Source organism: Protopterus annectens, chromosome 1.part0 (genome assembly GCF_019279795.1).
Source record: "Protopterus annectens isolate FY-2018-M chromosome 1.part0, PAN1.0, whole genome shotgun sequence".
Lineage (NCBI taxonomy): Eukaryota > Metazoa > Chordata > Ceratodontiformes > Protopteridae > Protopterus > Protopterus annectens.
Genome location: NC_056725.1, coordinates 954,984,021 through 954,996,961, shown reverse-complemented (window position 1 = coordinate 954,996,961; position 12,941 = coordinate 954,984,021).

Sequence of the window (12,941 nt, the reverse complement as noted above, 5' to 3'; positions counted from 1 at the left end):
GGGACATCAGTGTGCCTGACTATAGAGTCACCTATGACTAAAGTGTTGGGTACATTGTCTTGCCTTAGGGGCTGTTTTTGGGTGGCAAAATGGTGTTGTGAGCTATGTGTCACTTTGGTTGTGACTGGTGTTTGCGTTTCAGCTTCGGAGGTCCTTGTTGCTTGGGCAGGTTAATGTTAAGGGCCTCCACATATGTGGGTTTAGTGTTGCTATGTGTGGGTGTTGATGGTGTGGGTTTTGAAGGGCTATGAGTTGCTTGAGGTATAGTGCAGGTGTTAAACTTCTCCTTTTGACTGCCTAGCACAATCTTGGCCAGAGAGAGCTTTGCTTCCAGTTTGGCTATGTAAGTGCATCTCACGCAGGTTGTAGTGTTGGGTGGTAGGAGGAGAGGATTGTCTGTGTACATGATGCAGTTGCCGCATTGCCCCAGTATGCCCAGATTCACCACGTGGACAGGAGAAATCACCAGAAGCTGACCCTTGGACATGCCTGTTTAGGTGCTTTTTTGTAAAGTTTAAGAGCTGTTTTCCCTTATCTTTGCAAGGTACTTTGCAGTTATTGGCTGTTTAGTGCCTACAATAAATTTCTCCTTATTGACAAGGAGAGTTGAGTGCTTGTATCAGTTTCAGGCTTCCTAGTGCTTACCAGCAGGTTCCAGAGCAAGTGCTAGTCACAGGGGTTAAGATTTTAGTGCTGCTACTGATCCTTCTTTATCAATAGGATATTACCTGGGTTATACTTTTTATTAAGAACTCCTTGTCATTCCTCCATGATAGCCAGCTATCAAATGGCAGGTACAAATTACAATAAAATCCATTTATACTGAATCAACATGTTAGGGATGTTATTTAGGAATTTCTAGGAATACTTTTTTGTTTGTATGCACATCCTGCTAGGTTATTTGTTTTTAATCATCTGTCACCTGCGCCAGATATATCTTCATTTCTTGGCAGGTGATTCAATGCAGTACTGAGCATAGGATTCTCCATAGACATAAATATACTCTGCTTCACCTCCGTCAAGCATTTATATTATGTGTATAATACATTCATTGTGTCATATCCAAGTGCTGGTAGAACAATGGCACAGCTATTAGTGTTGTTGCCTCACAGCAAGAAGTTCTCCAGTTCTGTTCTCAGCTGTGGGGTGCTTTTTGTGTGAAATCTGTACAGCCTTTCTGTGTTCACTTGGGTTTTCTCCTAGTGCTCTAGTCTTCTCATATATTCCAAAGATAATTGGGCATGTGAGTGCAAATGTGTGTGGTATTGAAGAGCATCTGCTGCAGGATTAGCCACCAAGGCAATGTGAGCATTGGCTCTAGATGATGGTCACTATTGATATGACACCGTGGCCCCATGTGTAAAAAAGGGGAAAAGAAGGTTGTGGATGGATGGGAGGACCCTCTGTTGTCTTCATTTCCTTTTATTCCTTAGGTATAAAAATAAAAGACACTCCAATTACTTCAAATAATATTGGTCTGACATTTCATTCTTGTGCAGTCTTTGCTGTTATACATTTCAAAATTCTCTTGCCTTTGACAAACATTTCTTTGGTATCCATAAATAGCTATGACCATAACTATTTCAGGTCTGTCACTGTACTTGTATGTCACTGTCAGTTTCTTAATAGGATACTAATTAAATACAATATGTCCACTCTGTAGTTAAAAATGTTTTTCCTACTGTACTGCACACAGCAAGTTCAGCATCTGCATTTTGTTTTCATGTATTACAGACTCAATTATTATGCCTGTTAGAGACATGTTCACTTCTGCTTAGGCATTTATTTACACTCCTGACTTGTGCACTCACAACATGTGAAATATTTTTGTATGCTCTTTCATACAAATCAAACACCAAGTAACTACTATATCCTTTTCCAACATAATTTCACTCTTGCTGCTTCTGAAATTATCATCATCATCATATATTGTACTTTTGACACTTCTGGAGTAATCAAAATAATCTTTCTTTCAGTTCAAATTATGTCACATAGCAATCAGTGCTTTACTTTGTAAGATTCATCTTCTGTATCTAATTCTGTTTGTACAGCCTTTCATTACTGCCTGCATTCACCATTTTATGCACCTGCACTGAAGCCTGTTGTAATACTATTCTCTATATATTTGTAGTTTACCTGCATTTTACAAATCTTCTACTAGTGCATTCTGTCAACATAGCCCTTTTTGTGATATCTCATACAGTCTTTCTATTTACACTATGGATGTCTATTTTACATGTTATTCTGTAACACAGAAGATGTGGCTGCTTTTTAAAGGAAACTTTGCTCTCAATGTGACTTTTTTGACATCCATTTTTCAAACATGTAGCAAGTGTATCATGATTGGAGACTCAATTGTAATCCCCAGTGTTTTGACATCACACTGCCATTGATTCTTCGCAAGGGTACACAGTTCTTCAGAGCTTCTACACTTATATGTTACTGAGTGTAAATGTTTTGAGTGACATGATTCATTAATAAGTAAGAAAATAGATTATGGTATACAAAATGATCAAACAATGGCAAGCTATTAACAGCAGCAGATATGACCTTATCAAAAGCTATGAATATCTGTAGATAAAGTGAAATTAGAAACATACAGTTAAAATAATTAATTGAGACAATGGATGTTTTTAAGATAAAGGGTGTGCCATTCAAAATGGGAAATTATAAAAACAGTTAGAATGCATTGTAAAAGTAAAGAAGAGAAAAAACAGCAATGACCTATGCAGGAAGCAGGAGCCAGCCTCATGTATTACTTGTAGCTATAGCTTTTAGTCAGTTTCATAGAATATGTGTTAGAAATCAAATATTTTATAAAGATGTGTAAAAGGAAGGATAAGTATGGTTAAAATAATGTTCGTGTTGTTGAGTAGAAACATCAAAATGAACTGCTTTGTTGTTAATTAAAAAGATGAAGATTCATCTGCAGCATTGAGATCAGACTGAAAATCAGACTGTTGCAAAAATGTAGAGAAATTAACAAAATGTTGAATTTAAACTAGATGCAGCCACAGTATGTAATACTGCATTTGAATATAGTGTTGAAGCACCAGGAATCAAAGGTGCAGAAAACAAAGCTAGTGACATATACATGTAAATTTAACAAGTACAAAACCATGTCTCAAGTAGTAGCACTTGAATAAGTCAATTCTCATGATATTGTTGACCATAACGTGAGAATTTTGGAACAGTAAAGCAAATGTACAGTTTTAAAGCAAAGAGTAAAGATGGTGAATGTGTACAACAGTTAACTCATTAAGACATCGCAGATGCTGTTTGCTGTTGCTCATGACTATGCTTGTTTATTTACACATTTAGGTTGTAACTGGAGAACATCCCATGGCTATATACATATACACACACAAACACCCACATACACACACACACACACACACACACACACACACACACACACACAAACACCCACATACACCCACATACACACACACACACACACACACACACACATACATATATATACACACACACATATACACACACACATATACATATATATATATATATATATATATATATATATATATATATATATATATATAAATCATGAAACAGTGGCAATGGTACAAGTTCCAAGGAAAATGGCAGTAGCTTTCAGAAGTAGAATAAAGCAGAAGATGACACAATGAAAAAATGTAATTTTATTAAGAAGCAGATAGAGCTAACAAAATGGATGAATAATATGGGTATTCCGGAAGGAAAGAGATTATTTTCGTTTGTTAACTGACCTGCAAGGGATGAATAAAGTGATCAAACAAGAGCAATACCCATCACCCATTGCTTAGTGTTGAAGAAGTGGTCTCAGCAATGCAAAATACTATATTCTTTTTAAATACTAATGATAGACTATGGTAGAAAAAGCTAAGTCAAGAAAGTTCCAAATGTTATAATTGTTTTCAAAAGGCTTTTTGTCACCATGCCTGTTGACCATGAAGCTTCCAATTCTGACTCTCCCCATTCATTCTCCCATAATGGGTATACCCAATATACAGGAGATAGCTGTCCAGAATGGTCATTATTCAGGCAACCATGAGGATGGTTTATACCCATGCTGGTAACCTGGCAATTTGCATAAATTTTTTAGTTCCTAAATCCCTTAACTTTGTTGGGACAGTGAGTGACCTATATCAACATGGTGGGTATACACTCTCCATGATATGAATACACACTCATATGCACTGGTATATAGCTTTGAGTGTAACGATGCCTAGCTACCAGAATTTGAATGTCATGTAGTAATGACAGCTATTATTAAAGCAGCTTGGTGGCCGAACACCCACTGTGGTCTATCTTTTGCATTGTCATCACACCTCTTAGGGATTGTGACATTAGACAGCCTCAGTTCACCCATCTCTTCTGGGATGGACATCAAAACATAGGGTCATAAGCACAATAATAAGCAGGTGATTCCATGAACTATAAGATACCCAGCCATATACACCTTTAGCAGTAGCACTTAATAGTTCTTGTCACCCTTTTCAAGCAGATAATAATGCTTGTCTCTCAAACTGAGCATAATATACATTCTAACCCTGGATTAAATTTGTGTCTACCGGTCCAGTCATCAAGACAAGCCTTTAAAGTAGTCATGGTGTTACTTTGCTTGACCTGTGGTAGTAACGTATTGCACCACAGGCTGGGAATACTTTCAGTTAGGAACCTATATAGTCATTGAGTCTTATTTACCTGTTGATATAGATTTACATCTCTAGTGTGGGTATATGTAGAGACACTGTTTATTGAAGAAACCAAACAGTATTGGATCTTTCATGGTTTGAAAAGTGAGACGTAGGTTACCTCAGTGCATCTGGTAGGTTTATAGGGAGAATAATGCTAATGTACCAAGTACTTGAGAGATTTAAGGAGTTTAATTTTCTTGGTTAGAAATCTTTGGGGCTCTACTAGCTGGGCAATATATTTGGATTCACCCATGTATTTGTTGATGGGTCCGATAAGGGAAGGATATAGTGATATGATGACTTGTTTGGATTTTTAGACTATCTCCTTGGAAATCAGCTGGACTAGATAGAATTTTCTGACTGCAGTGGAATCATGATAATCTACCCTTCCTTATGTACTCGTATATTTTGACTAATCTGGTTTCTACTTTTCATAATAAACCTAAATGAGTATGTGATTCAATAGGCTACATGAGAGTTTTACTTATCATTATCACTCACTTTAGGATACAAATTTTCTTGGATGGCTTGAACTTAAACACAGCCCCAGCTTTATTCAGTTGTGCCTGGGTCATACATTTTCATGCAAACCCAACCTTCCATTTCTGTCTGAAAGTCATTTAGGGATCCCCTGCTCAAAACCTTAAGAACTGACATTTCACCTGGTTTGCATTTCCAGATCTATCAGTAAGCATGACAACTCAATGTTTTTTTTCTTGGTCTGTCAAACTGTGGAACATGTTCCTCCTAAAATTGGAAACAGTCATAATAAGCAAACATCCAAAGCCATATGGCTTCCCACCTAACCTACAACTGGATGTGCAACCATAATATCACCTTGTATTCAGTTGTAACCTTCATTAACCAGTATACAACCCAGCTAGTGGTGCAATTTATTCCATGGTATATTTATTTTCTAAATTAATTCTTATATATTGATTATACTACTGTTTGTTAGTACTCTATCGTACAAGTGTTTGTTGTGATTTAAATAATGGTGTTTTATTTCTTTATTTGCAGTACGGTAATTGTTCCCATTAGTACATGTTATAAACACTTTTCTAAACTATTATATCCTTAAATTAATGTCATTGTTCCTATCTTGGAGTTATCTGTTGGGATTTTACTGAAACTAAGACTTCACAGCTAATCATTCCTGTGTAACATAAATAAATATGATCGAAAGGCACAAAAGTGCTATGGTCAAATAGAAAACAGACTATTAACAGTGGATAGATGTAAGTAATTTCAAGAATAATTTCTGGTAAATATGTTTCTAGTGGAAACAGGCAGGTCATAAACTCTTACATATTTAAAGACACATCTTTATACAAGGCATTCCCAAGTATGCAGAGAATGTAATTTAATTTACAAAGGCATGATCTTAAACTGAAATATAGACTAGTAAAAAAATAAGTACACATAACAGACATGTTAATTAAATGGTATTTAACAGAAAATGAAGAACTGTGAGAAGACTAAAGCTTATTTTGGTAATTCTGTAGTTATCAATGACTGAGGAAAAAGTAAGGAATTCCAGAAATGTTCTAACAATACATAGTACAGTTGTTGATTAGATTATAATAGTAGGTTGTCCTCAGCAAAAATCATAACACAATCAAATTTATTCAGGCTGAGATTCATGAATATTGTGCCCCATAGGGTAGGGCTGGTACACACAGCCCTAGGTAATTCACAAAGGGTAATACAGACAGGGTAAGACATTGTATAGAGTTTTTCTCCATTGTATAGCTATTGCATTCCCATGAAAGGAATATACATGAAGTTGCCCTCTCAGCCTGTATATGATTCACAAATACTCCTTGTTCTAACAGAGTAACTTATTAGACTAGAAATGCATGCATACAGATATTGCAGCACTTATGATTATATTAAGTTCATTCTCCTTCCAGCAATATCAATCCCCCCAAAAGGTTTTATTATTTATTTATTTATTTTATTTTATATTGGTTTACCAGGAAAGTTGGACTGGTCAGAGTCCATTTTCAGCAGGGGCCCAGGAAGAAAAGCTCCAGAAAAAGTGACAGTACATACAGCATTAGTAACAGTAAATATAGAATGACAAACAATATATACAACATTAGTAACAGTAAATACAGCATGACAAACAATATATACAACATTAGTAACAGTAAATACAGCATGAGTAAATACAGCATGACAAACAATAAATACAACATTAGTAACAGTAAATACAGCATGAAAAACAATATATACAACATTAGTAACAGTAAATACAGCATGACAAACAATATATACAACATTAGTAATAGTAAATACAGCATGACAAACAATATATACAACATAAGTTACAGTAGATACAGCAAGTCTAACAATAGCTACAGCACCATATATGGAACTTAACATTGTGATATTATTAACATAGAACCTATGAGTATTAATTTACATGTGTAAAGGGAAAACAATTCTCGATTTATCACACATTTAAGAATAAAAAGAAAAAAGAAAAATCATAATACAAATAAGATCATTGCCCAAGGTTAAACTATTCTTTTTAATAGGGACTCTCTTACACATGTCCTAACCTCACACATTGATTCCTCAAGCTCCAGCCAATGCGAACTGTCGCAATACTAGATCCCATTATTACCACAGATGTACCATTATGTCTCATGAATAAAACAGTTGCAACACTTTCTGTGTGGTATGATGGTAGAGCATGGCAGAGCAGGGAACTACTTCTACTTAATAAGGCATGTAGTAGCTTCCTGATATATTGTGTATCATTATTATCGTATACAATAATTTAGCCCAGGCTACAGTTAGCAATGGTGTGCACATTACAACATTCATACAATTGACATCAGTACACCATTCACAGAGCAGGACCAGGCAAATTGATTTACAGATCTCAATAAGGTAAAATTCCATTTGCATTAGATGAAATCTGGGAATCTGACCCATGAGTTTTAAATGCAATTTTCAGTCTTTACTGGTTTTGTTGTAATTTTCTACTGCATCTATCCATCAATATCTGTATCTATACCCATCAATCTATATATATATATATATATATATATATATATATATATATATATACATAGATATAGATATATAGATATGTGTATATATATATATATATATATATATATATATAGATATATATAGATATGTATGTATATATATATATATATATATATATATATATATATATATATATATATATAAGTATATATGCAACATTATAACAGTTTCTAGGTACAGAACAATTAAAAAGCAATTTGACAGTATTGTAACTAGTAAATATGGGCAGAAATGCTGGAGGTAGTGAATGAATACTCTGGCCTAAACATTTCAAATTACTTTAAAATCCAAGTTTTTTTCAGTCCTTAGACAGTTTTAAATTGGGATTTACCAATATTTTCCAGGGTACCTGAAAATGACATTTATCAGTACACTAACTGACATTACCACAGGCCCTGTTTATGAATTGACATTAACAAATTCCATACTAAACATAGTCCACAGAATCCACTTACATAATTGTCTACTATGTTTGTACAGGGCCTGACCAATTTTACTTTTCTTTGAAGGAAGAAATGTGTCAAGGGCTTAGTTTTCAATGTTGATAAAATAATAGCTTTCAGTCAGCTGAGAAGGAGAAGGTTTGATATGATTCATGAGACACATCTCAGGAAAGAGAAGTTCAAAGAAAGCATAATGTGATGTTTTATTGGCCAGGAAAACTGACTCATATGTAAGAGGTAATTCAGAGTCATGCCATCTGCAAGCATACTATAGCTACAATAAGAATATATCTTACTCGATATGTCCCATGGCTGTCCTAGCAATGAAGGATATCTTTGCTCATGAAATCAAGTGGGCACAGCACTGTTTAAATTTAAATTAGCCATATTTTATTTATTGTAGTTTATTATTCCAATTTCCCTGTACTTTTTGAGATTGGAGATGCTTGATTTTTTCATATCTGGTAGCAGTCTACAATAGAGAAGATACCTGGAAAATTGGGGATTTAAACATGTTATCTCAAGTCTGTTAGATAGCAATGAATACAGAAAGAGGAGAGAACTATCCAAGACATAAAAAAAAAAAAAAAAGCTACGAAGACTGTCACCTCATTTTGGTATACAAGACTAATCCATTGCAGGGACTCAATATGTTACAAGCTCAGTCGTTAACTGAAAGCTGCAAAGCAAATTGCCTACATTACCTATATTATGGAGTCTTAGAAATCAGTACAGACTAAAGGAAATTTTATTTAAAAATCATCAGACAAGGACCCTATTGTAATAAATGTGTAAGGTTTACTAGGTGGAAATAAACTAAGAATGTAAAATCCACAGGAAAGCTCACGGCTTAATGCAGAAGTAATTGGCCATGTGGTTATGCCTTTTAACTGCTCCTGATTTTGCAGAATGTTCCTGATTTTGCGTTATATTTTGGTCTGTTCCTCATAAAATTTGTGGTTTTCTGGCAAATTACTGAGGGCAGCAGTCTCTAAATAATGCTGGACATTTAAGTTTCACACTTCATTCCTTTAAAAATGCATGCTAATACACAACAATTTATAATAACGGCTTCCAAGGAGCAATATTTAGAATTTTGTCCCCAATATTAGACCTTTGTTTTCCTATTGTTTGTTGCTTTGCCCCTGACCCTGATTTTGTAGTGTAACTTGCTATTTGTTTGGGAGATGGAAAACTATATACAAGGAATTGCAACCATTTGTACAAGATAAATATTTCAAAGTTCAAGGAAGATGAGTAAACAAAACTGCTACAAGCTACCTGTCAACTGTCCCTGATTTTGACTCAAATTTTAGCTCTGTCCCTCTTAATCCCTCCTAGAACTAGTGACTTTTGGAGGAAAGGTGGTGAATTACACTTAATGAATAATGACAATAATTAAGAGTTATAGACTTATTTTACTTCAGAAACTGTTTATTAATTCATATTCTCTGATTCTGTCAATGTTTCAAGTTAATAGCACTAATATTTTAAAAGTGTCCCTGATTGTCCCTGATTTTTTCTTGACTTGTCCCTGATTCTGTTGAAATTTGTCCCCGATTGGTTGAGAGGTCTAGTTGCAAGAAAAAAAGACAGTGTGACAACTCCGATAATCAAGAACTGCAGGGAGAAGTTTCTGTAGTCTTTTCTCCAAAATAAAGCTCTAGTGCTTTGAAAACTGCCAAAAAGGTATATATGTCCATACAGAGCATTCTTATTAAAGTCTTCAGAACTGGAAGATTATTGAAGAACCCAGACAATGACACGTACAACTTAAGTGCTGATTATGATTCTAAAGTCTGAAAAGTTGTTCTTATATTCTGAATGTGAACAAACAAACATATTATAGGTAAACAGCCCATACTATGTTTAGTGTAGAAATTAGGAAAACTAAAACAATTTCAGATGATCACCATAAGGTAATGCATGCTGCGTTACTCAAAGAATAAATAGGAAACACACACACACACACACACACACACACACACACACACACACACACACACACACACACATACAAAGTCACACACACACACACACACACACACACACACACACACACACACACACACACACACACACACACACACACACACACACACACACACACACACACATTACTTGGCATTTAGCTGAGTGTGTCCAGAAATAAGTGCTCATCTGCATATTTATGTGCCTGAAATTCAAATACACAGACTTTCTAATTATACTTTCTCCAAGTTTGTGTAACCTCCAAGGCATTATTTATATAATCTGTGGGTGTGGAGGCAAAGATCCCATACTGGGGAATGCTATGTGGATGTATCACATCAATAGGCTTCAGCACTAGCTCCAAGCTAATCCTCTGAACACACAACAAGAAATAAAGTATTTTTGCAAGCGCCACTGCCCCACCACACCCACTGCTAATTATATATAATAACTCTGAGATTGCACAATCCCCAGGGAAAGGGCATTCATATCAATCTGTATCTATATCTATATCTATATCTATATCTATATCTATATCTATATCTATATCTATATCTATATTTGTATCTGCATCTATATCTATATCTGTATCTAGGTCTATGTCTATATGTATCTGCTAATTCATTGATTCATGGGACATCATTGTGTTTCATGTCAACAGGCTTACTATGTCAACAAAAAAGTTGACATCCTCAGAACATGTACCCCAGTGTTAATTATATATACTATTGTCAAAATTGGCATTCCATGGGGAAGAGACATCATCTGTCAGCCATCTGTACATATAAAAAAGTGGGTTGAGAATACAGAGACTGATCAAAGTAAAAGTTTGTCTATGCAGGACACACACACACACACACACACACACACACACACACACACACACATATATATATATATATATATATATATATATAGAGAGAGAGAGAGAGAGATAGGTATATATGTACATATAGCAAAAACCAAAATAGGGGGTGAGGTATATGGTGCATATAATTGTATATGCTAAAGCATAGCCACAAAGAGATGCTTGTGTTATGTACTATGCATTCTATCCAGACTGTTCTGATAAAAGCCAGTATATTATAGGTTACAGAGACAAATATAAACACTTGAATGCAATAGACACTATTCATCACTCCCATTCTCAACCATTCAACATCTAATCCATTCTGTTGACAGTCAACAGCTTATATATTGTTCATATGTTCACAAGAAATTAGTAGGCCTACAGCTCAAGACCCTTTAAAAGCATAGCCAATGTAACCCAATTTTACCCAGTATATGGCCCCTAGGGGCAAAAGGATGGAATGGGTTTTTGCCTATGCTTGGAGTATTTACAGATTTTATAGATTGTCCTTGTCCATAAGTGATATAGATAGGTACTACCTCAGGTGTGAATTTGCGATTCCCCTAGAAAGCCATATAAGGGATCTGCTTGGTGTAAATAGGAAACTTGTTCTAAAGAAGGGGCAATCTCTGAGACACATATCTGCCTCTACAGCATGTTTTGTTTGAGTCACTGGCTAATGTTAGATCCAAAGAACAGATGACCCTTGTGTTGTGTGTCTTGCAGATATGTATCCATCTCCATCAGGGCTGGATTTCTGAGTGATGTGCAGGTCATGCATGGGACATCTCTTAATTGCTAAAAGAGAAGGGAGTAGTGACACTAGACACTCTTATCTTGTGATCCCATAGAAGTAGAACAACATATTACTAACCTGCAGACGCCAAGGGAAACCCATATCCTTCCAGTACTCTACATCTGTAGTTCAACTCCATGCATCCAGTTTGCTTCTGTAAATCTACCAAAAAGGCTTCCTTCACTGGTGCTCCCATTTTCTTAGTCACCTGACTCAAAGTCATGGAAACATGAACAGTAAATATTATCTCTTTCTTGGGATTTGAACCAAAGACCGCTAGTATTCCATGCTAATATCAATGCCATTGGGTGAACAGGCAATTAGGTGCTGAGTTTTCCACTTAAAAACATTTTTCCCTTCAGTTAGGAAACCTCTAGCATGATGATAAGGTCAAGTTACACAGACAAACTCAAACAGATGCAGAAGAATATTTTTGCTTAAACACTGGTTCTAAATCATGTAAACAAAATTTAAAATAATAGCTTTACTTTGGGAATTGAACCCAAGCCCTAGCATTCTGTGCTGCTATTACTGCCTCTGGACTTCACAGAGCATCCAGATAGTTGATTTTTTCCCTTAAAGCTCTTTTTACCTTTCCGCTAGGAAAAGCCTAGCATGGTGATAAGATCATATTACACTGACCTAATTTCACCTTATCACCATGCTAGCAAATGTTAACCAAGATAATAGACTCAAAATTGTATGTTAAGACGTTCAATTTAAAATGATTTTGTCAATAATTACTGTGTATCTTTGTCATGAGTAATTTAAGGCAGGACAGCATATCTAGTCCTCTCTTAAATCAAACTTTAGTGGCATTTGAAAAGTGTGTGAGCTAAACATAAGAAAAACTTTTACAGAATCATGTAATGACAAGATAGTATAACCTAACAATGGATTTGAGAAGTGCATTAATGGACTTAATGGACTCAGATTCTATTAGAACTATAAAAGCAAAACATGAGGAGGATTGGGTGTCATGAACTCAGCTACATATTATGAATGTTATGTTCAGCTTTTAAATTAGGATGTATTCTACAATAAAAAGAGATGAGGGATATGCAAAACACATATAAAATGACTAATGACATGATGTTAGGTCTTCTGGCTAGTGG